This window comes from Bufo bufo, chromosome 5 (assembly GCF_905171765.1).
Source record: "Bufo bufo chromosome 5, aBufBuf1.1, whole genome shotgun sequence".
NCBI classification, from domain to species: Eukaryota; Metazoa; Chordata; class Amphibia; order Anura; family Bufonidae; genus Bufo; species Bufo bufo.
The window spans coordinates 523,241,574-523,258,205 of NC_053393.1; positions in this window are offsets into that span (position 1 = coordinate 523,241,574).

The window sequence follows — 16,632 nt, forward strand, 5'->3', positions numbered from 1 at the left end:
TATAATCACAGAGCAGGGAATCCCGGGCTTTGGAGCGCAGGGCACTTTACGGAGAGAATGTGTCAAGCCTGCAGTACTGATGCGGTATTACTTAAAGGTACAGTAAAAAAAAAAGTTGCAACAACAACACTATAATCATTTTTTCGTCCTCCTCCTTCCTTGAGATTAGACCACATCATATGCTTGAAAGGATCTCCATGCTGCCCCTTTAGGCCTCATGCACACGGCCGTAGGTATTGTACGGTCTGCAAAACTTGAATCTGCAAAATATGGATGACGTCTGTGTTGCATCCCTTTTTTTTTTTGCAGACCCATTGACTTCGATGGGTACGTAGTCTGCATTTTTCATACATGTTCTATCGTTTCTAGACTGGACATATGGAGGCAGAACGCACAATGATCAGCTATGTCCTTTTCGCAAAAGATAGAACATGTCCTATACTTGGCAGAAAAATGCAGACTATGGACCCATCAAAGTCAATAGGTCCGCAAAAAAAAACGTTTTTTGTGACACAAAATATATACGGTTGTGTGCATGAGGCAGGGTTGCCAACCGTCCAGAAATTTCTGGACAGTCCGTAAAAATAGGAAACTTTTTTCCTGCGTTCGTGAAAAAAAATAATAGATGTGTCCGTGATTTTTTGGAGGCTAGTGACTAGAATATTTTGGTGGTAATTACCATCACCATTTTGCAGCTCACAGTAAATGCTGGTAATGACTTATTAGTGCGGGTTCTCACCAGCGTTAGGAATTCCGTTATAGTGTTCCATTGTAACAGGGTTATAACGGAATATAAGGGAATTTTCGGACAAAATGCAAAGCAGATACGTTTAAGAGCCATTCTGTATTGCTCCATCCTAATATATTTCTATGGGTACATATATCGGTTCCGTTTTTTTCCGTTATGCATGACGGAAAAATATCTTAGGACGGAGCACAACAGAATGCCTCTTAAAAGGGTTACGTTTTTTGCATCCTGTCCTAAAGTTCCGTTATATTTAGTTATAACTCTGTTATAACGGAAAACTATAACGGAATACCTAACGCTGGTGAGAACCCGCCCTTATTAGTATACTGAGCTGTAGACATGTATTACTTATAATCTTTACCATTCATTATGGTTTTCCAATTTATCCGTAAAAAACGTTTGCTGTCTGTGATTTTGGGATAAGTTGTCCAGAAAAAAGAAAAACTCTGGATGGCAACCGTGGGATGAGGCCTTATTGTAATGAAAAAGACTGCAACATTTATTAATTTCCTGTTGAGCCTGTGCTTATGAAAGTCAAGCCCATAAAGCTGCAGTGTAAAGCATGGAGAAGGAACTGAGCAGCAGCCTGATAAAGAAAGTGTTTTCAGTTCCTCTGTCTTCCATTGCAGCTAAAGCTATTAAGCTAGAGCTTAGGGTACTTTCACACTTGCGGCAGAGGATTCCGGCAGGCAGTTCTGTCGCCGGAACTACCTGCCGGATCGGGAAATCCGGACGCAAACGAATGCATTGCAATACCGGTTGTCATCCGGAAAAACGGATCCGGTATTTTTTTTTTCTCGTTTTTAAAGGTCTGCGCATGCGCAGAATGCAAGACTGGATCAGTTTTTCCAGAACCTTTGGGGCGGATCCGGCATTAATGTATTTCAATGGAAATGAATGCCGGATCCGGCATTCCGGCAAGTGTTCAGGATTGTTGGCCGGAGAGAAAACTGCAGCATGCTGCGCTATTTTCTCCGGCCAAAAAAACGTAAAAGGGACTGAACTGATGCATACTGAACGGAATGCTCTCCATTCAGAATGCATTAGGATAAAACTGATCAGTTTTTTCCCAGTATTGAGCCCCTGTGACGGAACTCAATACCGGAAAAGAAAAACGCTTTTGTGAAAGTACCCTTAGACTGAACTTGGCAGAAGGTAGAGAGGCCATTGGAAAGGGAGAGTGCTGAATATATTTGTCAGAAAAGGTAATTCCTGCACTTTGAGCTATAGACTTTCCTGCATATTGGTTGGGGCTCTAAACCTCAGGGCCCTTAGCATAATTAGGATACAGCCTGGCTAGCTGAATGGAAAAAAAAACCACACCCCGGCAGTTAGGTGCTTTACTAGTTCTACATTGTAGTTCTACAATGGGTTTGGCCAATATGAATCTAAGCCTTAGATTCATATTGGCCAAACCCATTGATTTCAACAGGACCATGTAATGGGTATGGGGATGACCTGACTTTCCCCAATAGGGGAGAGAAGGATCTTGCCATTTGCTGGATTTCAACATGCCTAATCCTTTTGTTTGCAAGGTTGTCATCAGGAAGCTGCTTCCCCTTATCCTCCCGAACACATACATGCTCACATACTTTTGCCTGTAAGATTTCTAAGAGGCTTTTTTATTTTAGGGCATCATTGAAAGGCTAAGAGGTAAATTGGAAGATTCTGTATTTTTTTATTTCAATGTCTTGTATCTGTTTAGGTTCTATACCTTTAATTAATAAAATAATTGTGTGACTAACTAAATAATACAGTTAATATAACAGAGGCGACCTTGACGTGGTGAGTGGCTTATTACGCTTTGGCCAAAATGTACACCAATGCCTCATCCAGCATGGAGGCAGGGCAGAGTGCTGGATGCAGAGTGCTATCACATTTGTATTTTCCGTTTGTATATGTATTTCGCCATAGTGATGTGCACCTACATACAGGTTGTGCTGACCCAATCCCCCACATTTTTTCTTTGTAGTATATATTGGAGGCGTGGCGATCTCCTTGGAGTCATGCACACCTGACCAGTCAATCTGTCCTGGAGGCTGATTTTAAAGTCAGTATAAAACTGAGTCTGCTTATATAGAACCTACCAGTAGCCATTTGGCTCCAGGAGAAGTATATGGTGGGCTCAGCGTGCATGTTGGTACTTGCATCCTTGGATCCGATGAAAGCTGTAATGGCACCAGACGGGGTTAAAAGCAGAGTGTGCTTGGCGTGCATGCTAACCTGCATTCCCTGGACTTTGTGTGGCTATCATGGCCCATAAACAGGTAGGAACTAGTGTTAGGGACCACTCAATAGAGGCGACCTTGACGTGGTGAGTGGCTTATTACGCTTTGGCCAAAATGTACACCAATGCCTCATCCAGCATGGGGGTAGGGCAGAGTGCTGGATGCAGAGTGCTATCACATTTGTATTTTCCGTTTGTATATGTATTTCGCCATAGTGATGTGCACCTACATACAGGTTGTGCTGACCCAATCCCCCACAATATAACAGGTAATACCTGAATCCGTCAATCTGCATGCAAACAGACAGCATTTGTAGACGGATCCGGACAAGAGTGGTGTCATGGTCGGGAGCAGTGAACGGTGAACTACCCGTCCCACTGTCCCTACCTACTTGCATGATCCTCCCTAGGCAGTGGGCCTCAACTGGATGACAGTCATTTCCTAGGTAAGTGCAGGGGCCTATAAGGAAGGATGAGCCTAGGGACAGATCAGTGACCACCCTAAGAAATTTATGGAATAAACTAGTTGTGTCACACCGAGAGAAACAAATATAAGCCGAATCAGAACCAACGAGACAGAGTCAAAATGCTGGATGCAGAAGTCAAAACCAAAATAGCAATCAGAGCAACCCAGAATCAGAACCGTTACCAGGCCAGAAATCAGAACTAGGAGGTTGTGTCAAAATCCAAATTGTCAGCCAAGATCCAAGCAGAGTCAGAATACCAGGAGAGTCAGAATAATATGGGATTAGGAACACTAATGAGGAATGCAGAAGACACTAACCACAGGCAACCTGTGGGCAGCAGGTTGCCTGTTTAAATATCCTGCATTTTCTGGTCTTGGGACACGTTTGACATCACATCACTGATGATGTCAGCGCAATGGGCGCATCACTGTCACATCTGATTGGCTGGTGCTTCCTGAGCCATCAGCATAAGGGCTAAACACTGGTGGCACTGCGTACTGAGGGGCCTAGTTGCCCTAGCGCGTCCACTGGCTGTGGCAGGTAGGCAGTATACTAGTTCCCTCTGAGTCTCTCTTTCTCCAGTCCGGTATAAGGGTTGCTCTTTCTCTATATAGCTTTATCTCTCTATTCTCTTCCAAATGTAGAACTACTAAAGCACCCAACTGCCGGGGTGTATATATTTTTTTCATTCAGATGACCAGGCTGTCTCCTAATTATGCTATGGGCCTTGAGGTTTAAAGCCCCAAACAATATGCAGAAAAGTCTATAGCCTAAAGGGCAGGCATTACCTTTTCTGACAAATATATTTAGCACTCTCACTTTCCAGTGGTCTCTCTACCTTCTGCCAAGTTCAGTCTGTTTCTCTCAAAGACTGTTCTTAGCCCACAGGCTTCAGTATTCCAGGCAGATTCTGATCACTCTGCTGCAGCTCTGCTCACTGATTAACTACACAGCAGCTCCTGAAAAACTACGGTGGAGCCAGTCCACACCTAGTAAAGGAGTCTAACATTGGGCTAGATTAGTTAACTGCCGAATCCCAAGATGCATCCTTTGGGAAACAAAATGCACACTGACAGGACATTAATCCCTTATGCAGTGGACTTGCCATCCTACTGGGGTCCTAGTCATTGGACACTATGGGGGATATTTATCAAAAGTGGCATAAAGAAAAACTGGCTTAGATTCCACCTTTCATTTTTCAGAGCTCCTTTGAAAAATGAAAGGAGGAATCCCCCTACATGATTAATGTATCATCAGACTCTTCTAGCACAAATAGATTGTGAAGAATGACCCCAGAGTCACTCAATTTCTATCACACTAGTCTTAACCTCTAACCCTGGAGAGAAAGTCAATCACATCATGAGGACAAATACCTTAGTAATATTTTATTTTTAACATAAAAAAAAAAAAGACTCCTGGGTAACTGTGGGGAATTGACGCCAATAGCTTCCAATTGAGCTTGCTCGTGAGCTCATCTTCCAACCAGTGGAGCAGCTCTACAGAACTTCATCCACTACGACCTTGAATGTAAAGGAGTTCACTTGTTTAGTATTAGGGCTCATGCACACGACAATATTTTCTTTCCGTGTCCAATCCTTTTTTTTTGCGGACAGTATGCGGAACCATTCATTTCAATGGGTCCGCCAAAAAAACAGATGTTACTCAGTGTGCATTCCATTTTCATATGTCCGTTCCGCAAAAGTATAGAACATTTCCTATTATTATCCGCATTAGGGACAAGGATAGGACTGTTCTATTAGGGGCAGCTGTTCTGATCCACAAAATACAGAATGCACACGGACATCATCTGTATTTTTTGAAGATCTGTGTTTTGCGGACAGTAAAATACATACGGTCGTGTGCATGAGCCCTTAGTATTTAGTACTTTAAGATGCAGTTTTAATGCATTTCAAGAGCAAAGTTTCTAATTGACAAGTCCTATTTAGGTCGTAACGTCTTGGTTCTGCATTTGAAGACGTGAATGTGCTGCCGTGTCTCACTATATTCGGGATAACGGGGGTATTTGGGCTGATACCCAACACCGCGGGCGCCACCACTTTTTGTCTTTATTTTTAACGTGTAAGTGCTTTTTTTGTATACGGAATTGACAATCCCATCATTTAGCCAAAGTGGACAGCTGCAGAGAATCAGCATGTTCCATTGTTTTCAATAGGCTGCATGCCATTCCTCATTTCTCCTGAGGTGGCGCTGCAGGGAAATTGAACGCTTTCTTTCAAATCATAGATAACTGTTGGGGGTCCCAAGAGCATAAAAACATGTAATCAGCTAATCATTGGGGGGATCCTTCTGACAAGTTGGGGTTGATCAAGCATATGAACTTAACATCTAAGACAGCCTCTGTACTCAGCTGCTATAGTCAGTGGCGTGCCTAGGGTGTTTGGCACCTGGGGCGGGTCCTTTCTCTGGCACCCCCCCCCCCAATACTTGACCACATACCTCTTACATCCAGGGACATCTCCTGTCATGTAGACCTTCTCTTTCCTCTTCTCCTCCGCCATGACAAATTCTTTCAGCCGCATCTCGTCTCTACAGAGTTTGTAACACAGACACGTTAGATTTCTCCGTTTTTCCATCAACCTCCCCATCCTGGTGTCCCCACAGTGTCATCCTGCTGCCGCCCCCAATACTGTGCCCGTTGTGCCCTCCAATGCTCCAGGTACTATACTGCTGAAAAAATAGTGACCCCAGTAGACATAATTGGGGTCATTTATCAAACTGGTGTAAAGTAGAACTGGATTTCCAAAAGAGCTGTCAAAAATGAAAGGTGGAATCTGGTTGGCTGCTATGGGCAACTAAGCCAGTTCTGCATTACACCAGTTTGATAAATTACCCCAAATGTCCCTATAGTGTCCACAGCAGCTACAATGTCCCCTAGAGTGCCCCCAGTAATAATAACACCCTATATTGTGCTCCAGGTAATAATCCCTGTATAGTGTCCGCAGAAATAATAGAATTGCCCCTACAGTGCCTCCCCAATAGCAACGCCCCCCACGCTGCCCACATAGTAATTTGCACCCCACACAGTAATTTCCTCCACACTGACCCCATAGTAATTTCCCCCATACTGCCCCCCACAGTAATTTCCTCCACACTACCCCTATACAGTAATTTCCCCCACACTGCCCCACACAGTAATTTCCCCCACACAGTAATTCCCCCCTCACTGCCCCCATACAGTAATTTCCTGCACACTGCCCCCATACAGTAATTTCCCCCCACACTGCCCCCACACAGTAATTTCCCCCACACAGTAATTCCCCCCACACTGCCCCCATACAGTAATTTCCTGCACACTGCCCCCATACAGTAATTTGCCCCATAGTGATTTCCCCCAGACTGCCCCATACAGTAATTTCCCACACACAGCCCTCATGCAGTAGTTTCCCCCATTTTGCCCCCACACAGTAATTTTCCCCACACTACCCCCACACAGAAGTTTACCCCACACTGCCCCCATACAGTAGTTTTCCCCACACTGCCCCCATACAGTAGTTTCCCCTACACTGTCCCCACACTTGAAACACAGAGAGGAAATGCACCAAACAGAAATGCTACTGACTATACTGGGAAGTCATAAATGCAGGTATTAAAAGCTGAGACTTTTGCCAATATGTTCCAGTCAGGAAAATATCGGAGCCCATCGATGCACCACGTCACGGTCACTCAGCATGGCAGAGGGTCCTAGCCGCTGCTCTAACTATGGTGTGAACACGGTCTGGGTGTGATATAATTCAGCTCACAGCCAAGCCTCCACACAAAGGCCCAGCATGAATACTGTGGTAGTACAATGTGAATGAGGCCAGGCTGTGAGCCACACCTATGCCAGACCATGTGATGGAGGTTACCAGGTGCAACAGAGTGTTTGAACACACTCAAATCAGCTCCTCCAGAATTGCCACTTCATTTCTGTGTTTCTGTCTTGTTAGATTTGAGTGTGTTCAAACACTCTGTTGCACCTGGTAACCTCCATCACATGGTCTGGCATAGGTGTGGCTCACAGCCTGGCCTCATTCACATTGTACTACCACAGTATTCATGCTGGGCCTTTGTGTGGAAGCTTGGCTGTGAGCTGAATTATATCACCCCCAGACCGTGTTCACACCATAGTTAGAGTAGCGGCTAGGACCCTTTGCCATGCTGAGTGACCGTGACGTGGTGCATCGATGGGCTCCGATATTTTCCTGACTGGAACATATTGGCAAAAGTCTCAGCTTTTAATACCTGCCTTTATGACATCCCAGTATAGTCAGTAGCATTTCTGTTTGGTGCATTTCCTCTCTGTGTTTCATATGTTTATTTGCTACATTCTGTGTAGTTTGCTTCTTGTGGTGCATGTGGACCGCGTCGACATCCTCCATTGTATGCATATTTTGCTGGGGTTAGTCGATTACTGCGGTCCACATGCGGTCGGGCTGCTCCCCCAATAAAAGACACGCCACAGTGTCAGGGGCTGAGCAGCTCCTCCAGAATTGCCACTTCATTTCTGTGTTACTGTCCCCACACAGTAGTTTCCCCCACACAGTAGTTTCCCCCACACTGCCTCCACACAGTAGTTTCCCCCACAATGCCCCCACACAGTAATTTCCCCCACACTGCCCCCACACAGTAATTTCCCCCACACTGCCCCCACACAGTAGCATCCCACACACAGTGGTGTCCCCCACACTGCCCCCACACAGTAGTTTCCCCCACACTGCCCCCACACAGTAATTTCCCCCACACTGCCCCCACACAGTAATTTCCCCCACACTGCCCCCACACAGTGGTGTCCCCCACACTGCCCCCACACAGTAGTTTCCCCCACACTGCCCCCACACAGTAATTTCCCCCACACTGCGCCCACACAGTAGTTTCCCCCACACTGCCCCCACACAGTAGTTTCCCCCACACTGCGCCCACACAGTAGTTTCCCCCACACTGCCCCCACACAGTAGTTTCCCCCAGACTTCCCCCACACAGTAGTTACCCCCACACAGTAGTTCCCCTCACACTGCAATTTCCACCACACTGCCCCCACACAGTAATTCCCCACACACTGCCCCCACACAGTAAATTCCCCCACACAGTAGTTACCCCCACACAGTAGTTCCCCTCACACTGCAATTTCCCCCACACTGCCCCCACACAGTAATTCCCCACACACTGCCCCCACACAGTAAATTCCCCCACACAGTAGTTACCCCCACACAGTAGTTTCCCCCACACTGCCCCCCACAGTAATTTCCCCCACATTGCCCCATATAGTAATTTACCCCCCACATAGTAATCCCTTCCATAATTATTTGCCCCCACACAGTATCCCAGCATGATATTTTCCCCCCACATGTCCTCCTGTGTCCCCCCCATGATATTCCCCCCCCCCATGTCCCCCAAAGTTGGCACATAAAAATAAACGCCACTGGCTATAGTATATCTCAGTCAGTCTCATAGCATTGAATGGAATGACTGCTGCTCAATTCACATTAGGGACAGGGCCCCCATTCTTGTGAGTTGCCAAGGGCCCTGGCGACTGGACTCCTGCCGATCAGACTCTTATCTCGAATCCTATAAATAAGGGATAAGTCTTTGTAATTGAGAGACCCCTTTAACGTTTAGAATCAGTTGCTTTCTTTTAAAAAGATGCAGCTTTCAGTATATAGATATCCTGGAATAAACATTATGAACAATATGGATACATTTTGCTTACACTGAAACAAACTATTAAAGATGACCTGTGTGAAGTTGGCACCCCATGTTCTTAAATGTCCAAAATAAATACACCATTAGTTTGTGCTGAAAAAATGAACGTTTGTGCCGCTTTGGTTTCCGAGATATTGCGCGCTTGATTTGCTAAAACCCCGCCCACTTTCCACCACATGTTTTTAAATTTAAAAAAGAAATACACCATTTGTTTGTGCTGCGTTTTATGCTGGTTTGTGCTGCAAAAATGAACATTTGCGCCGCTTTGGTTTCTGAGATATTGCGCGCTTGATTTGCTGAAACCCCGCCCATTTTCCACCCGATCGTTTTTCAATTTCAAAAAGAAATACACCATTCGTTTGTGCTACGTTTGTGCTGGTTTGTGCCGCAAAAATGAACGTTTGCGCCGCTTTGGTTTCCGAGATATTGCGCGCTTGATTTGATGAAACCCCGCCCACTTTCCACCCCATGTTCTTAAATTTCAAAAAGAAATACACCATTCGTTTGTGCTGGTTTGTGCCGCAAAAATTAATGTTTGCGCCGCTTTGGTTTCCGAGATATTGCGCGCTTGATTTTCTGAAACCCCGTCCACTTTCCACCCCATGTTTTTAACCCTGACCCTAGACCCCCCAGGTGTGCTGCAGCTTGCCCCCCACAACTTTTTTTGGGGCGCAAGTGCAGCCAGCCAGAACCGCAGGGGCGACACGTGAGGTGCACGGTGGGCCGATGAGAGAAATAGTAGTATAGTTCATCGGTTTACTCACGGTTAGCAGAAAGCCTCCCTTGGCTGGCAGCACAGTGTTGAGGAAGACAGCACGAAACCTTCCGGGGCACACTCTGTGATAGGGGAGCACCAGCCTAGATGGAGGTTGAGGTGCCCTTGATGACGGCGGTGTTTAGGGTGCTTGTGGCGGCTGGGTCCCTTGGTGGTATTTGTCGTGGCGCCAGTACCGTTTATGGTGGTACAACCAGTTGTAGTAATATTGAAGAATGAAGTAGACAGTGGTAGGATACAACTCACAAATTTTACTGTAGCTGGTTTTAGTTGCAGCATAAACATCCAGACAGAATACAGTCTCTTGATATTTAGAGTAATTCTGTTGATCCACTGTTAACAGGTTTGGCTGGGTTCTGACCAGTGGCGTACCTACCATATAGGCAGACCACGCAGCTGCTATGGGGCCCGTGAGAAAGAGGGGCCCGAAGTGGAGGAGAGGCCCCGCCCCCTAATTGCTCCTGTTTATCTTTCTAAAGCTAAAGGACCTTTGATGATGTCATCAGAGGTCCTGTAAGGGAACTGCACAGTGTAAAGTGTAGTTCCCAGGTTAGAACAGTGCATCTGCCAGGACCTGTGATGACATCATCTTCAACATCACAGGTCCTGCAGAATCTAGCAAAGGAACTGCACCAAAAATGGTGTAGTTCCTAGGTTTCAAAGGTATATCTGCCAGGTCCTTCAACCCCTAACAGCAAGTTTCGTTAATTTCTAACGATAATTTGTTTTCCCTTAGTCCTAACAGTGGCACAGATGGGGTATTCTGCCCCTGTGGACTGGTTAGGACAGGTGGAAGTTTTAATGAAATAAAAAAACTGACATATACACGCCCTCCTTGCCCCCAATAAAGAGGGGCGTGACCCTCAGGACATCGTGTAATTATAAGTAGACAAAAATAACCACAATTACTAAAAAAAAAAGGGGGGGAAATTTGTGTGCCACTGTTAGGACTAAGGGAAAACAAATTATCGTTAGAAATTAACGATTCCCTTACGTCCTAACCAGTGGTACAGATGGGGATTTAGCAAGTAGAAACCCCCATGGGAGGGTCCTCATGCCTGGCAGAAGATAACACTGTCCGGCCAAATGAGGAATAACTATGTATTCTAGCATCCACTCTATAGTGTGAGATAAAAGTGGAGTGAGAACTCCAAGAAGCTGACTTACAGATCACGTCCAATGGGATCGAGCTTCTCTCTGCAAAAGAAGTGGCCACTGCTCGAGTAGAGTGGGCCCTTACAAATTCAGGGGGCTCCGAGCCCTGAGACATATAAGACTCCCGAATTTCCTCTTTAATCCAACGACTGATGGAGGGCTTAGAGGCTTTCCTCCCCTTATGGGTACCGGAAAAAAGGATAAGGAGGTTTTCACCCTTCCTAAATACCTTGGAGCGTTCCAGGCAGTGGCGTACCAAGGGGGGGGCGGGGGGGGGGGGGGGGCGACCCGCCTCGGGTGCCACTCACAAGGGGGGTGCCAGTGGCGTAGGGATCGCCGCGGCCAATAAGAAGAGGGACAGGGCCGGGGGAGGGGCTGTGGCCACTGCGCCACCAATGAAGATATCTTCATTAACATTGAGTGCGGCCCCCCCCCCCAGTATAATAAACATTGAGTGCGGCCCCCCCCCAGTATAATAAACATTGAGTGCGGCCCCCCCAGTATAATAAACATTGAGTGCGCCCCCCCCAGTATAATAAACATTGAGTGCGGCCCTCCCCCCCCAGTATAATAAACATTGGTGGGCAGTGGGCAGTGCCAATGAGGGTTAAAAAATAAAAAATTAACTCACCTCCTCCAATTGATCGCGTAGCTGCTGCCGGTCTCCTTGTAATTTCTTCAGGACCTGTGGTGACGTCACTGAGCTCCAGCCTCTATCACATGGTCCATTACCATGGTGATGGATCATGTGATGTATCATGTGATGAGCTCAGTGACATCACCACAGGTCCTTTGACAGGTCCTGAAGAAAGTACAGGAGACCTGCTGCTACGCGATCAATTGGAGGTGGTGAGTTAATTTTTATTTATTTTTTTAACCCTCATTGGCACTGCCCACCAATGTTTATTATGTTGGGGGGGGGGCGCACTGTGCCACCAATGTTTATTATACTGGGGTGTTGGGGGGGGGGCGCACTGCACCACCAATGTTTATATGTTTATTATGCTAGGGAGGGGGGGCGCACTGCCCACCAATGTTTATTATGTTGGGGGGGCACACTGCGCCACCAATGTTTATTATACTGGGGTGTTGGGGGGGGCGCACTGCACCACCAATGTTTATATGTTTATTATGCTAGGGAGGGGGGGCGCACTGCCCACCAATGTTTATTATGTTGGGGGGGGCACACTGCGCCACCAATGTTTATTATACTGGGGTGTTGGGGGGGGGCGCACTGCACCACCAATGTTTATATGTTTATTATGCTAGGGAGGGGGGGCGCACTGCCCACCAATGTTTATTATGTTGGGGGGGGCACACTGCGCCACCAATGTTTATTATACTGGGGTTTAAGGGGGTGCAGGTTTTTATTTTATTAAGGAAGGGTTGAGGGGTCTATTAAGGGGTGGTTAATGGGTTTTATTAAGGGGGGTTAATGGGTTTATTTCGTTAAGGGGGTGTGCAGAGGTTTATTTTATTAAGGGGTTTTAGTTTTATTTATATATATTATTGAAAACATTGAAAAAAGTTTGTGCATGTTTTCTTAACTTTCTTGGGGGGGGGGGGGGGGGTGCCAAACAAAGGGTTCGCCCCGGGTGCCAAATGCTCTAGGTATGCCCCTGGTTCCAGGTAAATCCTAAGACATCTCGAAATGTCGAGGGTATGAAGCCCTCTTTCCTCAGAGGAGGGGGGTGGAGCCAAAGTTGGCAGGGAGATCACCTGGTTGATATTGTCAAAGGAAGGAACCTTTGGAATAAAAGTAGGCAAAAATTTGAGAAGTACCCGATCCTGCAGGAACTTTGTATAAGGCTCAAAGGCAGAAAAAGCCTGGAGTTCCCCAACTCGCTTTGCAGAGGTAATAGCCAACAAGAAGGTGATCTTCCAGGTCAGGAACTTGAAACCCGCCTCCTCTAGATGCTCAAAGGGGGAAGATGATAACCCCCTGAGCACGACCGATAGATCCCAAACAGGGATAGGTCTGATTACTGTAGGCTTTAATCTTGAGGCTCCCTTCAGGAATCTCTTGATAAGGGGGTCTTGAGAAACAGCTCTGTTGAGACACGCAGAGATTGCTGAGATCTGCACTTTAAGGGTAGTGGGTGATAGCCCCTTGTCCAGACCGTCTTGTAGAAATTGGAGAATTATCGGGATGGAAGCTTCAGCAGATGTTTGATGATGCCTAGTACACCAGGATGAAAAAATCTTCCAGATTCTGGAGTAGGCCTTATTGGTAGCTTCTGATCTGGAGTGCTCTAAGGTTCTCAAGACAGACCCTGATAGCCCTTCTATCCTTGGAAGGGACTGATCAACCTCCAGGCCGTCAGGTTGAACATTTGAAGATTTGAGGAGATCTGGGTGTCCCCCAACACCAGTACTCTCTCTGGGGGAAGCCTCAGAAATTGACCCTGACTCATCTGTAAGAGTTGGGTAAACCAAGCTCTTTTCGGCCAGTATGGGATAATGGCGATGACTGACGCTTGGTCCTGCCTGATTTTCATCAAGACCCTTGGTATCAAGGAAATTGGAGGGAAGATGTAGGCCAGCCTGAACCTCCATGGGATTGACAGAGCATCTATAGCCACCGGGTTGTCCTCCCTGTAAAGGGAGAAATACCTCTCCACCTTGGTGTTGAACCTCGTTGCCATGAGATCGATCTCTGGCATGCCCCACCTGAGCGTTATCTCCTTGAAGACCTCTGGATGAAGTGACCATTCTCCGGTTGGAAGACCTCGGCTCAGGCGGTCCGCGATCACATTGTGAACTCCGCGGATGTGAACGGCTGACAAGTGGGTGAGGTTCATTTCTGCCCAATCCAGTATCACCCCTATCTCTCTCAGGAGACTTTGTGACCTCGTGCCTCCCTGCTTGTTGATATATAGTACAGCGGTGATGCTGTCTGATTGTATCTTCACAGCCTTCCCTCGAATGGAGGGAGCAAAATGAAAAAGAGCTAGTCTGATCGCTCTGATCTCCAGGAGATTCGATGACAATAACCTCTCCTGAGGTGTCCAAGTTCCCTGGACAGTCTTGTCCTGAAGATGTGCACCCCAGCCTACTAGGGATGCGTCTGAAATAAGTATGATCCAAGAGGGCTGGATCAGGGACTTGCCGTCCTCGAGGTGGGACCACCACCATAGAGAGGATCGGACTTTGTAAGGCAGGGAGAGCACGGAATTGAGTCCCATTGGACTGTGATTCCACTTGGCTAGTACTTCCGACTGGAGCGGACGTAGATGCCATAATGCCCAAGGTACCGCTTCTGCGGTTGAAGACATTAGTCCCAACATCTTCATCCATGTTCGAATCGTTACCTGTTTTGGTACAGAGAGAGAACGGGCTGTTCGTTGCACGGATAGCCTTCTTTCGGGAGTGAGATGAATCGTCATCCTGACTGAATCCACCATGAACCCCAGGAACCTTACCGAGGTGGCTGGTTGAAGTTGGGATTTGTCCCAATTGATTATCCATCCCAACTGATGCAGGAATGAAACAGCCTGTTGGATGTGTTGGGACAGGATCGCTTGGGAAGGAGCTCTGAGGAGCCAGTCGTCCAGGTATGGAACTATACTCAGGCCCTGAAGCCTTAGAGCGGCCACCATAGAGACCACTACCTTGGTGAAAGTGTGTGGGGCTGAAGAAATCCCAAACGGGAAGGCCACAAACTGAAAATGTCTTATGACCCCCCCGATGTTTACCGCGATCCTTAAGAATCTTCTTGACCCAGGATGGATGGGAATATGGAGATAAGCATCCTTGAGGTCTAAGGTTGCCAAGAAATCTCCCGGCAAAAGAAGATTGGTCACCGACTGGATAGTTTCCATCCGGAACTTCTTTTGTTTTATGAAACGGTTGAAGAACCTCAAATCTATAATCATCCTCCAACCTCCGGTATTCTTGGGTACCAGGAAAACTGGAGAGTAGATACCTGTTCCCCTCTCTTGGAGAGGAACCTCTTCGAAGGCCCCCTTCTGAAAGTATTCTAGCACGTAATTCTCTAGAATCTCTTGCTTGTTGCTGGGAAGAGGCCTTGTTTGGACGAACTTGTCCGGAGGTGGACTGCTCAAGTCCACAAGGTAGCCCTGAGAAATTATGCGCAGGACCCAACTGTCCTGGATAAGAACCTGCCAACAAGGTGGAAAATGCTGCAGGCGACCGCCTACGGGAATATGGGGAGAAGGGAGCCTGGGATTTCCAGTCAGACCGGCTAAATACCAAGAGCCTCGAGGAGGCCAGCAATCAGAGCACCGAGGATTTCTTTGGGGGTCTAGAACCCCGAGAGGATTTTCCTCCTCTACGGGAGCCCCAATCCCTCTGGGCTCTGGGTTGAGGTTCCGACCTGAACCAAACCTCCTGCCCCGACCACGAAAGGACTGCTGGGGAAGGGACTTGCCCTTCTTGTCCGACAGCCCTTCCATTATTTGGTCAAGCTCTGCACCAAAGAGTTTGCCGGGTTCGTATGCAATGGCACAAAGATTGTGCTTCGAGGTCGTATCGGCCTTCCATGGTTTCAACCAAAGCGGACGCCTGCCCGCAGTTGAGAGAGCCATGGACTTAGATGCCAGCTTCAACTGCTGTGGAGCTGCGTCACACAGGAAGTCTATGGCAAGGCTGGCCATTTTACATGAGGCCAGAATGTCGTCCCTAGAGACCCCCTGGTCTAGGTCAGATTGAATCTGGGCGAATCTTGTCTTTAAGAAATTCGCCACTTCAGAAGAAGAAATCACGACTGAGGCGGAAGCCGAGGCTGAGGATTAAGCGCGCCTAAGGGCGCAATCCGCCTTCCGATCCATTGGATCTTGCAAACTTGACCCGTCGTCTGATGGGATTAGGGTCTTTCTTGATAGCTTCGCAATCGCCATGTCCACCTTTAGGACAGGCCCCCAGGAAGATACCTGATCCTCTTTGACCGGAAATACTGCCTTAAATATCTTGGTCAACACAGGACCTTTCTCCGGCTTTCTCCATTCCGTCTTCATCAGAGACAGGAGAGCACCATCTGCTTTAAAGGCCCTAGGCCCCTTAGAGGCAGAAGATGAGGCTTCCCCCGGATCAACGTCCTGGTCCCCCGACAGGATGGATCTCAGTAGCCGCTGGGCTTTTTCCAGCGGAAAAAAATGCGAAAAACCGTCCTCCTCCTCAGAGGAGGAAGAGGCTGAACCTTCTCTCGCATCCTGGACCCCCGATACCTCCATCGCCCGATGGGGAGAGGAGGGATGATGGCGTTTAGAACCCAGGGCATCTTTCAACTCTTCTATGGAAGCATTCACTCGGTTCATATTGGTCTCCATATAGCCCTTTACCCAATCGACAACTGGGGGAGTGTCTTGGCCCTACAGGGTGGGCACCGGGAAAAGTCGTAGGTGTCCTCCAGCATGATCTGGCAGTCATGGCACTGCAGGTGATGTCTCTTGCCAGTGCATTTCCTGCTGGGCTCTCGATCACCGTCCCCGGTAGAAGACATGGCTGAAAATAGAAGAGATATGAATTAACCATAAATTCAAGAAAAAAAGACCTTTAACAGCAAGCTTCAGGATCTTTACCCAGAAGATCCTAGCAAGGT